The sequence below is a fragment of the Jaculus jaculus genome, chromosome 1 (genome assembly GCF_020740685.1).
Source record: "Jaculus jaculus isolate mJacJac1 chromosome 1, mJacJac1.mat.Y.cur, whole genome shotgun sequence".
Lineage (NCBI taxonomy): Eukaryota > Metazoa > Chordata > Mammalia > Rodentia > Dipodidae > Jaculus > Jaculus jaculus.
In genome coordinates, this window is record NC_059102.1 from 62,934,394 (window position 1) to 62,948,572 (window position 14,179).

Consider the following 14,179-nt stretch of genomic DNA (forward strand, 5'->3'; position numbering starts at 1 on the left):
AGCCCCTACTGCACAGGCTCTGACTTCACAGAGAGGAGCTCTTCAAGTATGTGGGTGATTTTCCAATAAATCTGTTTCTTACGGTTATAGGAAGATTAGGTTTTACATGGGAAATACACTACAACATTCAAAATTTCCTGGGCTTTTAAATTTTTTTAAAACATTTAATTAATTTATTTATTTGAGAAAGAGAAAGAGACAGAGAGAAAGAATGGTGCCCTGAAAACGAACTCCAGATGCCTGCACCATCCTATACATTTGGCCTATGTGGGAACTGGAGAATCAAACCTGGGTCCTTGGGCTTCACAGGCAAGTACTTGAAACTGTTAAAGCATCTCTCCTGCCCATTTTTAATTTTTTTTTTAAATTTATTTTAGAGAGAGAGATAGATTTGGCTTGTCAGGACCTCAGCCGCTGCAGTCCAGGCACTTCTGCCACCTAGTGGGCATGTGCCACCTGACCTTGTACATGCTTCGCAGTCTTTCCAGCCCATCCTGAGCTTTCAATCCCTCCATCTACATTAAGCCATGGTATATCAGGCAACTAAATCTCATTCACAGCAGGGCATCTCTTACAACAATATTTAATTTTTTTTCCATTTTGAGAGTGGGGGGAAGCAGATAGAGAGAATGAGCACACCAGGGCATCCAGCCACTGCAAATGAACTCCTGACACATGCATTCCTTTGTGTATCTGGCTACTGGGAAATTGAACTTTGGTCCTTAAACTTCACTGGCAAGCACCTTAACCACTAAGCCATCTCTCTAGCCCCATACAGTAGGCCATCTTTTGATCCATATTTTGCCAGCCAATAAAATAAACTCTTAGCAACTCCTTGTTAATGTACAAGCTATATTATTAAGTCTAGAATCTCTGCTCAGTCTATGTAAATAAATTCACCATGATTTAGTTTTATGCTTACACCTCCATTATCCCACACTTAAAATGTATTCACACATGTTTTCCCAGGCTTCTGCTTGAATAAGTTAGAAAACTCATGAAGTTCATAAGGTGTGCATTGTATGTTCTTATAGGTCGTATTTTCAAATTCACCTCTATGTACCTGCTTATCCTTGACTCTAGTCATATGTTTACAGGCAAAGATGAATAGTCACTGAGGAGGCATAAGCTTTGCTTGCATATGCCTTTAGGGAAGGGAGATCATTGCTTGTTCTATAGAAAATGCAGAATTAATGCTCCTAGGTAATACTTGAGCGGATCATACGAAACTTCACACAATGACTTTACAGGGCCACCTTATATACGTTGCAATACTGTCATACATTTTCTGGCCTCAGTGGTATCTGGAACTATGACATATGACTCCATGACCCCTCAGTCCTGCAGGTCTCCAAAATCAATACCACAGATGATGTTAACAAGTTCTGGTACCAGCTTGAAATGCAGCCTGGCCCCCTTGAGACCCAGCTGTAACAGCCTCTATCTACCTTCCAGGTTGACTTTGGTGAAATACTTCCCATTAAGTTTGTGTTCCAGCACTGAACACTTTTAGTTTAGGAATTTTTCTCTCAAATAAATTTGGATATTTTATAAGATGGAGCCGTCCATGGGTGGAATTTTGCAATGAAGACACTCTTCCTGTTGTCTTGGTGCAGTAGAAGAGTTTCTGTTCAGTGATACTGATCTATATAACAATTATAGCTGCGTTTCTCAGAACCATCCTGAGTGTTATACTGTTTTGACTTTTCTCCCACCAAACAAGTTAGTTCATTACTTTTGAGTTAATATTTAAGTGCTCAGAAAATAGGCAGTTTGTGGCCAGTTTCTTTGACAATATATAATGTGAACTGCCTCTAGTCCAGTTCCTAATAAAATCCTTATTCTCCTCTGAAACATCTTAAGCTGGTTGTCCACTGTTTGCACTTCTTTTGATATTCTTATATTCCAAGCTCCCAACAGAATGGAACATTAAGGTCTGCTTAGGTTATTCAAGGATTTTCTATCCCAAAGTTCCAAATGCTTCTGCATTCCTCCAAATCAGTTCTAAATGCCTATAAACCATATAGGTTTATCAAAGTCATGACCTTACATCTGGCAATAATATTTTGATTTATCCTTCTCATTGTTGTGATAAAGGATTTGACAAAGCCAACTTAAAGATGAAGTGTTTATTTTGACTTATAACTCATGGTTGCAATCTATCAAGGGAAGGAGAACCTGGCAGAAAGACCATGGCATCAAGCTGGTCTCAATTTGTCCACAGGAGGTAGAAGATGATAAACGCTGATGCATAACTATCTTTCCCCTTTATATATAGTCTAGGACCAAAGTCCATGGAATGGGTTGAAGACCCATCATGTGTCTTCACACCTCATTTAAGTTAGTGAAGATAATCCCTCATAGGCATGGCCAGAGCTATGTTTCCTAGGTGACTCTTTGATTCCTAGGTCCTATCAAGTTGACATTTAATATAAGCTATCACAGAAGAAGGAAAGAAGAAAGTTGGAAGAAAGAAAAATTGTTCCATAGGTTAAATCATGGTACAAATTTGTAATTCAGATCTGTAAGAAAATCTATGAAGTGAACATCCTTAATAACTTTATCTAATACAATTCAACTTATAATTTTAAGAACTTTCTTATTATATATTTTTCAACTAGTATTCTTATAAATTAAATTATTTGTGAAAAGTGGCCAACTCTGGAAGATAAAGGTCAAGAGGTAGAATTCAGTTAGATAGGCTATGGGGATCAATTGGTAAAAATGAGAAGGCTGATGAAACTGAGTTACAATACCCTCAAAGGATACCAACAATAAGGTAGATGCATATACCATCAAGTAGCATGGGCAGCCAGGACAAAGTCCCTATGTGCTCTTTGAGCTTCTCCTTGCATAATACACCATCAGAAGGGCTGCCAAATATGCAAGAAGATCCCCTCCTTTATTGCTTTCTAGAAATGCCTTCATAGCCTTTCCCAAAAATCATGTCTCTTACTTGATTCCTTATCTGATCAAGACAACAACAGAACTTAGCTATTGCCCATGAAGATCTGAGTTGGTTCCCAACACCTATGAAAAATGGCAGGTATGGTGGAATTTCACTGAATCGAATTGCATAGCCAGGCTGGCCTACTTGGAAAGCTCCAGGCCAATGAGCCTGTCCCGAGAATGGTAGAAGACATTCCTCAGCAACAACATTCAAGGTTTTCCTTGAATGACCATCTGTGTGTGCATTCCACCACACACAAATGAAAATACACACACACACACACACACACATACACAGAGCACTGAGTTGTAAATTAGTGTTTTAATTTTATAAATTATGTAAAGATGTCCTATTATTCTGAAAATCTACTAATAATGACAACAACAAATCTAAAGTATTTCTTTGAAGTATTAAGTATGAATTATAAATTTCAATAATTTCTTTTCTGTGCAATTTATTATGTTATTAAATATACATTATCATATTTATTTCCACATAAGTCATATAAGATATTTATTTTTAGGAAGTTGGAAAAGTAGATATGAAATATATTTTTTAAATGACTTTATTGGGCTGGAATGATGGCTTAGTGGTTAAGTGCTTGCCTGTGAAGCCTAAGGACCCTGGTTTGAGGCTCGATTCTACAGGACCCACATTAGCCACATGCACAAGGGGCCACACACACCTGGAGTTCATTTGCAATGGCTGGAGGCCCTGGTGTGCCTATTCTCTCTCCCTCTCTCTCTCTGTCTCTTTCTCTCTCTGCCTGTCACTCTCAGAGAAATAAATAAAAATAAAAATAAATTTTAAAAATGATTTTATTTATTTATTTATTTATTTTTATTCATTTATTTGAGCGTGGCAGAGAGAGAAAGAGGCAGAGAGAGAGAGGAGAGTGGGCGTGCCAGGGCTTCTGGCCACTGCAAACGAACTCCAGACGCATGCGCCCCTTGTGCATCTGGCTAACGTGGGTCCTGAAGAATCAAGCCTCAAACTGGGGTCCTTAGGCTTCACAGGCAAGTGCTTAACTGCTAAGCCATCTCTCCAGCCCTATTTTTTTATTTTTGAGAGAGAAAGAGACATAGAGAAAGAGAGAATGGGCATGCCAGGGCCTCTGACTACTGCATACAAACTCCAGACACATGTGCCCCCTTGTGCATCTGGCTTATGTGGGTTCTGGGGAATTGAACCTGGGTCCTTAGGCTTCATAGGCAAATGCTGTAACCGCTAAGCCATTTCCCCAGTCCTGATATGAAATATTTTGGTTTCATAGGAACACGCAATTTTTACATCAGGGTTTGCTCTAAGGTCTCTTGGATTTCAAATCCCCCTTCTTCTTTTTTTAATTATTACTATTTCTTTATTATTTATTGCCAGGGCCTCTAGACACTGTGAACAAACTTCAGATACATGTGTCACCGGCTCATGTGAGATCCAGAGAATTGAACCTGGGTCTTTAGGCTTTGCAAGGAAATGCTATTACCACTAAGCCATCTCTTCAGCCCCTCAAATCTCCCTTCTTATACCTCTTAGCAGTCCATTAGCCTGACATCAGAGTGTGGGTCTAAAGACAGAGAAATGTCAATGCAGAGCACCTGTGGGTATCAATCTAGGTCTCAATGCACGTGTGATACTTCACAATTCACCTTTGCTTCTTGATCCTTCATGATTTATGATTTCACAGGTGTTTGCTCTGCTCTCTCTCTCTCCCTCTCTTTCTCTCTCATGCTCATTTCATTTTCCTTTTTTTTTTTTTTTTTTTTTTGTGGCAAAGCTAAATCTTTTCTAGAGTGAACAGATTTATTCCCAGCATGGAACCTGATGATTAAAACTTCCCAGATAAAAAGACTCACAATTGTCCCCTATCATATAAAAGTAACTCCAGATTGAAACAGGAGAATTAGCCAGGAGGGGTGAAGAGAATCACATGCTTATAAGATATCAAGCTTTGGGGTATTATTGTTTTAAAGGTTATTTTTGCTAAATAGCACAGAAGGCATATATGTCCCCTATGTTTGCAGATCAGAAGATCTTATCAACAATATCAATATCTGATGGCTAATTAGACTCCCTGCTTTGAATAGGCATGTTTGAAAAGGGCAGTATCTTGGGTTAAATATTTGCTATGTTAAAACTGTCATTTTTAGTGAGTCAAAGCATATTTTAACTCTCAAATAAGATACTCTGTCTGTGGATACAGAGCATATATAATTTGAGTTTTAAAAACATGTTTTATTGTTTAATAATGTATTCAAATTATGGTTTTATGAGAAATACAGATTTAAGACACATTAAAATATGATTGACTACTAAAGATGACTGCAACATTTCTCTTTTCTCCTTAACATTGACAATTAGAGTGTATCACATAACTCTATTTTTCCTTTTTCATAGCTCTATTTTTCTCCAGAAAGCTAACTAAGTCCTATAAATTTTCTGAAAAGCTGGACATATAGGAATTTTTTTGAGATTAGAAAATAGAGACACAAACTTGGCAACTTTTCAGTTTTACAGGAGAGACCTGTGGTTATGATCCACCAGTTCTCTTTTACAAAATCAAGAACAAAATGGAACAACTAATATGTATGAGCTACCATCTATGTGAAATACATATATATATGAAATGCATATGCATACATGAAAGAACAATATGGTATTATTGGTTTAAAGTTCAGTCAAAAGATATTTTGGTACAATAAATTTAAAAGAAAGCAGTGTGACTATTTTAAAGTCATAGATAATAAATTAAATAGAAAGGAATCAAAATAATTGGAGATGGGGAAGGGACACCATATAACAAGAAAAGTTTGAATTCACCCAACAGAAACCCTAAATGTATATGCACCAAAAAAAGATTTAAAACATATGGGAAGCAAAATCTGACCAGATAATCAAGATAAATAGACAAACCACAATTATAGTTGAAGTCTTGAACATCACTCTCAGCAATTCTTAGAATGACACTCAAAAATCAGCAAAGATATTGAAGAATTCAACAGAATCTAATTGATTTTTGTATACACGTATAGTTTGAAAAGTTCAACCAACAGAACTGACCTGTGTTTTTATATACAATGTGTAGATATACTGTACTTGTGTCTCTATATAATGTAATGTATATATTTATTTCAGAGAAATAAAGATATATATACATACATACTATTGGTTCTGTTTCTTTACAGAACTTTGCCAAATGCATTTGTCAACATTATTACTCATTGACAAAAATCAAGTGTAAACACAGAGATATTAATACATATCTATGAACCTGACTCAAATTATAAATAGCAACAATAGCAAATTCTGACAAGACTGGAAAGAACCTGGATCATTTCTGTGTTGCTTGTAGGAATATAAATAAGATATAGAATCTAGAAAATCATTCAATATTTTTCTAAATCCAAATGTGGCTTAAAATTAAAGTCATTCACTATAACTCAGTTACAATAGTACTAGAAATTTGTGGTAGACAAATAAAGACAACATTTGATACATTTATGTACAGTAGCCCCAATCTACAAAAACCTCAGGTATCTCTCAACAAATTTTGTTGCTTCATAGTGTGAAATATTTCACAATAATTTCAATTGAATGGTTTTTTGATGTATGCAACCATTGGGATGGAGCTCCAGAAAATGTTGGTGATCCAAGAATCTAAAACCAAAGGTTGTATGCCATATGATGACATTTATGTAACATTCTTGAACTGAAAACTTTAGAAAGAATGGAGCATATACTAGATCCTAACAGAATTTAAGGGGAGAGTTAGGATGAAGTGCTCAGTGTGAAGGTTTTTTTTGTAGTAATGGAACTGTTCTCCATCTTGACTGTGTTCACATCAGTATCTTCTCTCTGTGTGATGGCAGAGAAGGGGCTGGGGTATGTACCAGAGAACTGCTGTGGTCATCAAAGGACCTCAGATTTCATTCTTCACCTTGCACACCTCAGTGGAGGCAGGGTCTCTCATTTCTGAATCTGCCATGCTAGCTCGCCTGCATAACTTCTGGGCAATCCTTTTATCTCCATCTCCCATCCTTTGGTAAGTACAATGGGATTGAAGGTTTCCCATATAGCTTCTGAATTTTATGTGGCTTCTGTGAATCTGATCTCAGGTATTTGAATACACAGCAAGTGCTTAATCTGTGTATTTCTTCATCCCATGTCAATATCTTCATGGTGATACTGTGATCTGGTTTTTGCAAGATATCATTAGGGGAACTTTGTGAAGAACACCTGGGATTCTCTATTTACTTATCTACAATTATCTCAGAAAAAAAGTAAAAGCATGATAAAAACAGATACTTCAGAAAATAGATGCACACATGATGCATAAAAATAGTTTAAATTATTGATCAGTGATACAAATTAAAACCACATTTAGACACTAATATATTTCTAACATACTGGCTACATTTTAACAAATTGAAACAAGTACCAAGGGAGATGTGGAAAAAGCAAATGAAGATATACATAGAACAAAGTTTTGAATTTTTTAGATAGAATCAAATTGAAGCTTTTTTGGGGGAGGGCCATTTCAGACATGTCTTTGGTGGTAAGGGAAATTTACTGAAAAAGAGTGGTAGAATAAACACCCTTGGTATAGATTTCTTCACTCTACATGTTTCCAGACTTATTGTAGATATCTTAGTAGAAGTGATTGATCATTAAGATATTTATTCTTCACTCTAATCTTTGCCTGCCTCAATTTTATTAAAAAATATTAAATTATAGAAAAGATTTAAAATAGAGTTAGGGTCTTGCTAAGGTAAAATTACATTAAAAACCCACATGTACATTTTTATAAGGCTCAGCAGTGAGCTGCTTGGTGGATGTTTGCTATATCACAAACAGTAATCATTTTACCAACTCCTAAAAATGAGCAAGACCTAGATTAACGTTAAGAATTGGTGATTAGCCGGGCATGGTGGCACTCGCCTTTAATCCCAGCACTCAGGAGGCAGAGGTAGGAGGATCGCCGTGAGTTCAAGGCCGCCCTTCGACTACATAGTGCATTCCAGGTCAGCCTGAGCCAGAGTGAGACCCTACCTCAGAAAACAAACAAACAAACAAAAATAACAACAACAACAACAACAAAGAATTGGTGATTAACAACTATTATATGAACCTGTTCTCATGTTCCTGGGATACACCTGCAGGAAATAATGAGGGCTTTTGATGTCCTAGTTTTACTTCATGACAGAGGTTGGGCTAGGCAGAACTTAGGTAGCATTTTTATTTATTTCTGTCCTTTTTCTAAACTTGACATTTGTCAGAAGTTTGATATGTAATAAAACCATATATATGTATGTATGTATATACATACATATATATATATACACACATATATTTGTAAAGCCAGTAGCTCAGAAAACAGTGCAATAGTGGGCAAATGCTATGGGTTGATAGTCAACAGTCTATGTTTGAGGCAGTAAAAAGTTCTCCAAGGTACCAATTGTATATTGGGGAAATACCTGCAACTCTCTTTTCCTAGTCTATGTACTGTGCATAATATCTCAAGGACTGCTTTAAGCATAAATGAGATAACACATATAAATGTGCCTGGCAGACATTATTCCCTCAGGGTACACAAATTACTCTAATTTCTAATATTAATAAGTAACCTATATTATTGATTATGGTACCTCATTAGCACAGTAGGCAGTGAGTCAGTCTCAAAGTATTGATTAGAAGTAAAATTAGAAAAAAACCTCAAGTGATCAGATATTCTGTTACTGAAAATATCAGCAAATGATACAAGTTTTCCACTATAGTTATTCATGAAAAGCTTCAGTAATAGTCTCACAGGTCATGGAATTGTAAATTCCGTGGGATTCTGATGTTTACAAGTATAACATTAATACAATTGGAAATATTTTTGACAAAACAGAGCAAGTTCTGTCACTGAATAAAATCAGTTAATATCGTTTTGAACATATAGAATTATTTGACCCTATGAAAATAATAAAAAGCTATGCTATCATAATTCATGTTAATTGCCTCTATCAAGTTTGTATCTCTTCTAAAGTCTTCCAAAATCCATAATAATACAACTATGACCTGATAATAGAGAAGGGTAATTAGTCTTCTCTTCACTCTTATAATGATTTAATATCTTTAAAATGAATGTAAAACTATGTAGATGAAGGCAAAAATGGCCCAACACTGATATTTTTCTTATATATTTTGATTGCTGTCTTGGTTGATTCTGACAATGATATTATAGACTTTGACTTCACCAGCATTTTAATAACTGAAGACTTATTTTAAAATCACAGAGCTTAGAAGTATATCTATATATTAAAGGGCCAATGTAAAATTAATCAAAGCCCTGAAGAGTTCTGATATTTTTAGCAGAATTGTTTCAGTGAGATTAAAATTAGTTCAATAATAATTGATACTTCAAGAATGAAATCTAACATATCCTTGTTCCTCATACAAAGAATTGTACTGGAATCTCAAGTCATTACTTGTTCCTGTAGAAAGATACTGAAGCTTCAAAGGCATATTAAGTAAGGAGTTGAACCTTTATTTTTCCAAGTTAGGGATTACCTGCTGAGGTAACAAAACCTGTCACTTAACTCTTTCAAATGTAATTACAACTGAAGGACCCATGGACTTGGTACAGAAGAGGGTCATCTCCTAATTTTAATACACTCACTTTATCAAGCTTGCAATGAATTATCCTTTTAATCCTCATTAAATATTACAGTTTTCTACTTTGAACAAAATCTCTAATATAAACAAGTTATAAGGAGAATAGGCTTATTTTGTCTCATGGGTTCAAAGATTTCAGCCCACTGGTGCTTGTGTCCATTGCTTTTGGGCCATGAGGGAACAATCACAGCCAGCAGTATGTTGGCAGCATAAAACTATTCACCTTGTTGTGGCCTGAAGGTAAAGAGAGACAGAGAGGGACTGTGGGGTCTATATATCCCAATTTAGGGATATGCCCAAATGACCTAACCACTTTCTACTAGGTCCCACTTTCTATAAATTCTACCACCTCCAGATAGACTCGTAGACATGCTTCCAATACAGGGTATGTGGGGCACTTGCAAATACCATTGCATCATATCTAGGCTGTGTAACCCCTTTTGAGTTATACTTGCTCACTGAGTTGTCTGACAGATGTTAACTCTTTAAATGTTACGGAAGTAGCATGCCCCTTAAAAATTCCTGAATAAAACTCTAACAAGCAAGAAATATGTTTCTAAGTTATTATTAATCCCAAAGCTTTTCAATAAACTTTAATAAAGTTTCTGAAATCAGCTTTCACTAAACATTTACATGTCTTCACAAGCTTTGTGGGCAGAAGAATTTGTTTATTCTTGTAATTGGCACCATCAAAGGAGTTTAATGATTGTATTTCCTTAGGAAGGTATAGAAACCTGTTAAATAAAAGCTTCCTACAGCAAAGAATTGCACAGCCCAAAGCGTCAAGCCTAAATTAAGAAATTCTGATATATATAACCAATTTAAACTGATTTTAAAGATCTGTTTGTAACTCTCTAACCTAAGGTGAATAGATAAGTTTTTAGTATTAAATTTATGTGTGCCTATCATCTATTTATATATTTGTATTTCTGCCTACCTCTTTATATATGCAACCTCATTGGAGGTTGCAAGCCATGATTAACTTGCAAGTTGTCCTTTGATCTCCACATGTACTCTGTGACATATATCCACTTGCACTCAGATACATTAACATGCACCCAACCATTACATACATACACCAAATAAATCACTAAATAAGTTTAATAAAAATGAAATTAAGAAATAATCATTGGAAACTTACTGAAAACCTTATCTGTGCAATATGTTGGCTTCTAAACCCTGAGGTAGAGACACTAAGAAAAAGCCTGTTCTCTATTTTCTAAATTGGTAATTTAAATTTACACACACACACACACACACACACACACACACACACATATATATGTTATAAAATAATTATAAAAATAATTACAGATTTTGAACACACATTATTTTACACTTGATATTTCTGAAATGTTACTTACAAGGCTAAATACTATATTTGAAAGGCAAACACAAAAAAGTGTTGCTAAAAGCTTATAGCTTATACACAGATTATAACCAAAAATTAAATTATGATAGGTAACTTTTGAGTAATATGGAATAGCTTGATTCTGCACCAAACTTCAGGTTATACTTACTTATAATAATGATTAGAGAATATTATGGTTTAATAAAAATAATCATGACCTACACATGAAGAAGCTCCAATCCACAGATAGAGTTAATTTTGAAATTGGATAAGAATACATGGATCAGATTTGTATAATATAAAAGTTTACACTAAGCAATATATATGAGAAGAAATCATATGTCTTCTTAATGTTTGCTTTTCACAGATAAAATGAATTCCATGTAACTTGTTGCCCTCCCCTATAGTAAATCACAGAATGTTAATGTCTAAGCCAATCATTATTTTAGTAAATGTACCCATGTGCCATTATGAAAATATCCTGGTAATAACTTTGAAGAGCTATCATTACATGTTTCCTGCAAGTAATCATGGATCACTCTCAAAACAAAGTTGTTCTATACATAATTCACAGTATCTGATCCAATAATAAGGTAAGGCATTGAAATACTACTTAAGCCACTGTTGCAGTCCGGTTCGCATTGCTGGTAGAAATCACCCAACCAAGAGCAGCTTCTGGGAAAAAGAGGTTTATTTGGCTTACAGGCTCGAGGGGAAGCTCCACGATGGCAGGGGAAAACAATGGCATGAGCAGAGGCTGGACATCACCCCCTGGCCAACAGAAGATGGACCACAGCAACAGGAGGGTGTGCCCTACACTGGCATGGGGAAACTGGCTATAAAGCCCATAAGCCCACCCCCAACAATACACTCCCTCCAGGAGGCGTTAATTCCCAAATATCCATCAGCTGGGAACCTAGTATTCAGAACACCTAAGTTTATGGGGGACACCTGAGTCAAACCACAGCCACATAAGGAAGTTCTAGAAAAAAATAAACAAAATTATAGGCCTGACATAATGTATTAAAATGTTCATTATAAACCATAATATATTAATGTGTGTACTGTTATTATATTCATAATTATTATATAACTGCATTATATTACTAATTTATTACAAATATTTTAATGTCTATAACAAACTAGTGATATCTTTACAGTCACACACTATGGTAAATACTTCATGTGTAAAATAGGAAAACAAATATTACTCTCTATACTATGGTCACCTTATAGAGCTAGTTGGTCTTGTTAAATTGATTTTTTTTACTAAAACTCTGGTAAGGATGAATTTGTAAAGTTATACTGAGCTGTATTTGAAAGAGTTACCTTGATTTTCTGCACAAAGTCAAATTTGTTGGGCAGTACATGGTTCTGTGACAGGACACTGGAGAGAAACAACTTAAAGGAGAAAAGACAGATTTTGGCACATGGATTGAAATATGCCAATCAATGCTCAAATGGATCATTGCTTTGATGAGAAGGAAGAACATCTGGGCAGCAGTTGCATCTGGCAGAGGAAAGTTCTCATGTTGCACAGCCCCACCAGTTGCACAGTAGCAGCAGAGACCAAACAACAGATTTCTTAACTTCATCAACCTTCTTGCAACGTTATGAAATATGAAGGAAAGACAGCTGAGATCAACTAAAGAGCTACTGAAAGTGCTAACAACTCCAGAAGGCTGAATTCTCTACCCTCCACCATCAGAACTGTCAACCTCCAGTGTTCAGCTCCCAGTGGCAGTGCAGCCAGCAGAGCTGATCAGAACTCCAGCTCCACACCACAACATGGAGGGATGGAGGTGGGGACTCAGCATTGGTGAGATTGGGAGCCACCCCAAAAGCACTACACTTAATGTTCATACTCATATATTGATGCTTCTCTCACTTCTGGTTAGAGAAGCTTCTCTTTTCAGATGGCAATGACCATTGGGATGACCCAAAAGGCAACTTAGTGTTGAGAAGAAGGGATGGAAGAGTGTCCAACACTGAAATATCTCACACCCTCCAAGGCTCAGTGTCCACTGTGGAAGAGGTGGTGGAAAGAATGTAAGAGGCAAAGGAAGGGTACCACTCCCTACATACAACTGTCCAGACAGAATTTGGCCTCGATATCTAACACCTCGCAGTGCCTAGAAATACCTACACAAGACCCTCATAATATGAGAAAAAGATGATGACATCAAATTAAAAAAGAGAATAATGGAAACAGGGAGGGGATATGATAGAGAGCAGAGTTATGAAGGGGAATGTGGGGGAGGGGAGGTAACTACTATGATTTGTTGTCTGTAAGTATAGAAGTTGTTAATGAAAAATGTATATTAAAAAACAGTATTAGGTGTGCAGCTACAGCCAAATTAAAATTAATCGATAATTAAAGAAATAAGGAATTAAGAAATAGATTGTAACCTTGAAGTGCAGGCTTCTTCTGTTTAGTCATGTCCTTTCAAAAGAGTTTGCATTTCTACCATTCAGTCTTTCAAGGTAGAATCCCTTCAGACATCTTTCCATTGTTTCAATGTAAAGTAGTTGAGCCAATGCATTTTTGATGGTGTATAAATGCTTGTCCATCCTGATCTCTGTAAAGAAAGTTGACGATAAATACAACAGACTTGAACTGCAAAAGATGGAAGCCATTTATTGTAGACATGATAAACAGTAAGGGACAAAGTCCTCTGTATGAGCTAGAGGCATTCTGCATCCCACCAGAGCTGAAGTGAAGCTTATAAATGTTCAGATCAAAGGAGCAGGGTGGGAGTCTAGGGGCTATTGAGGGTATTTTCTGAGATATGATTCAGGGAGTATGGTTTCTGAGGTTGTAATGCACCAGAAGTTTCAATGTGGTTAGGGGTTGTTTGTGTGTCAGGATATGGATTTATTGTTTCTCTTTGATTTATGGATGGCTTAAGTCAATGTTTGTTCATCAGTCATGAATTGAAGTAGACCCTGTTTTTCTTTATGGGTCACTAAGAGTCCTTCAATCTTTTCTCTTTCGGCTCTGTTGTCAACCTCTGCCTTTGTCCATGTAAGTGCCTCTTTAAACCTTCTAAATGGCTTCCTGACTAATTCTCTCTCAATATGAAGGATGGATAAGGCAAAGAAGAAAAGAGTGGAGAGAATAACTGATGAAGAATCAGAGCAACTTTATATTACAGAAAATAAAGAGTGTACATCTAAAAGGAAAAAAAAAAAAAAAAGCAAAAAGAAAAGAAGACAGGTCAATA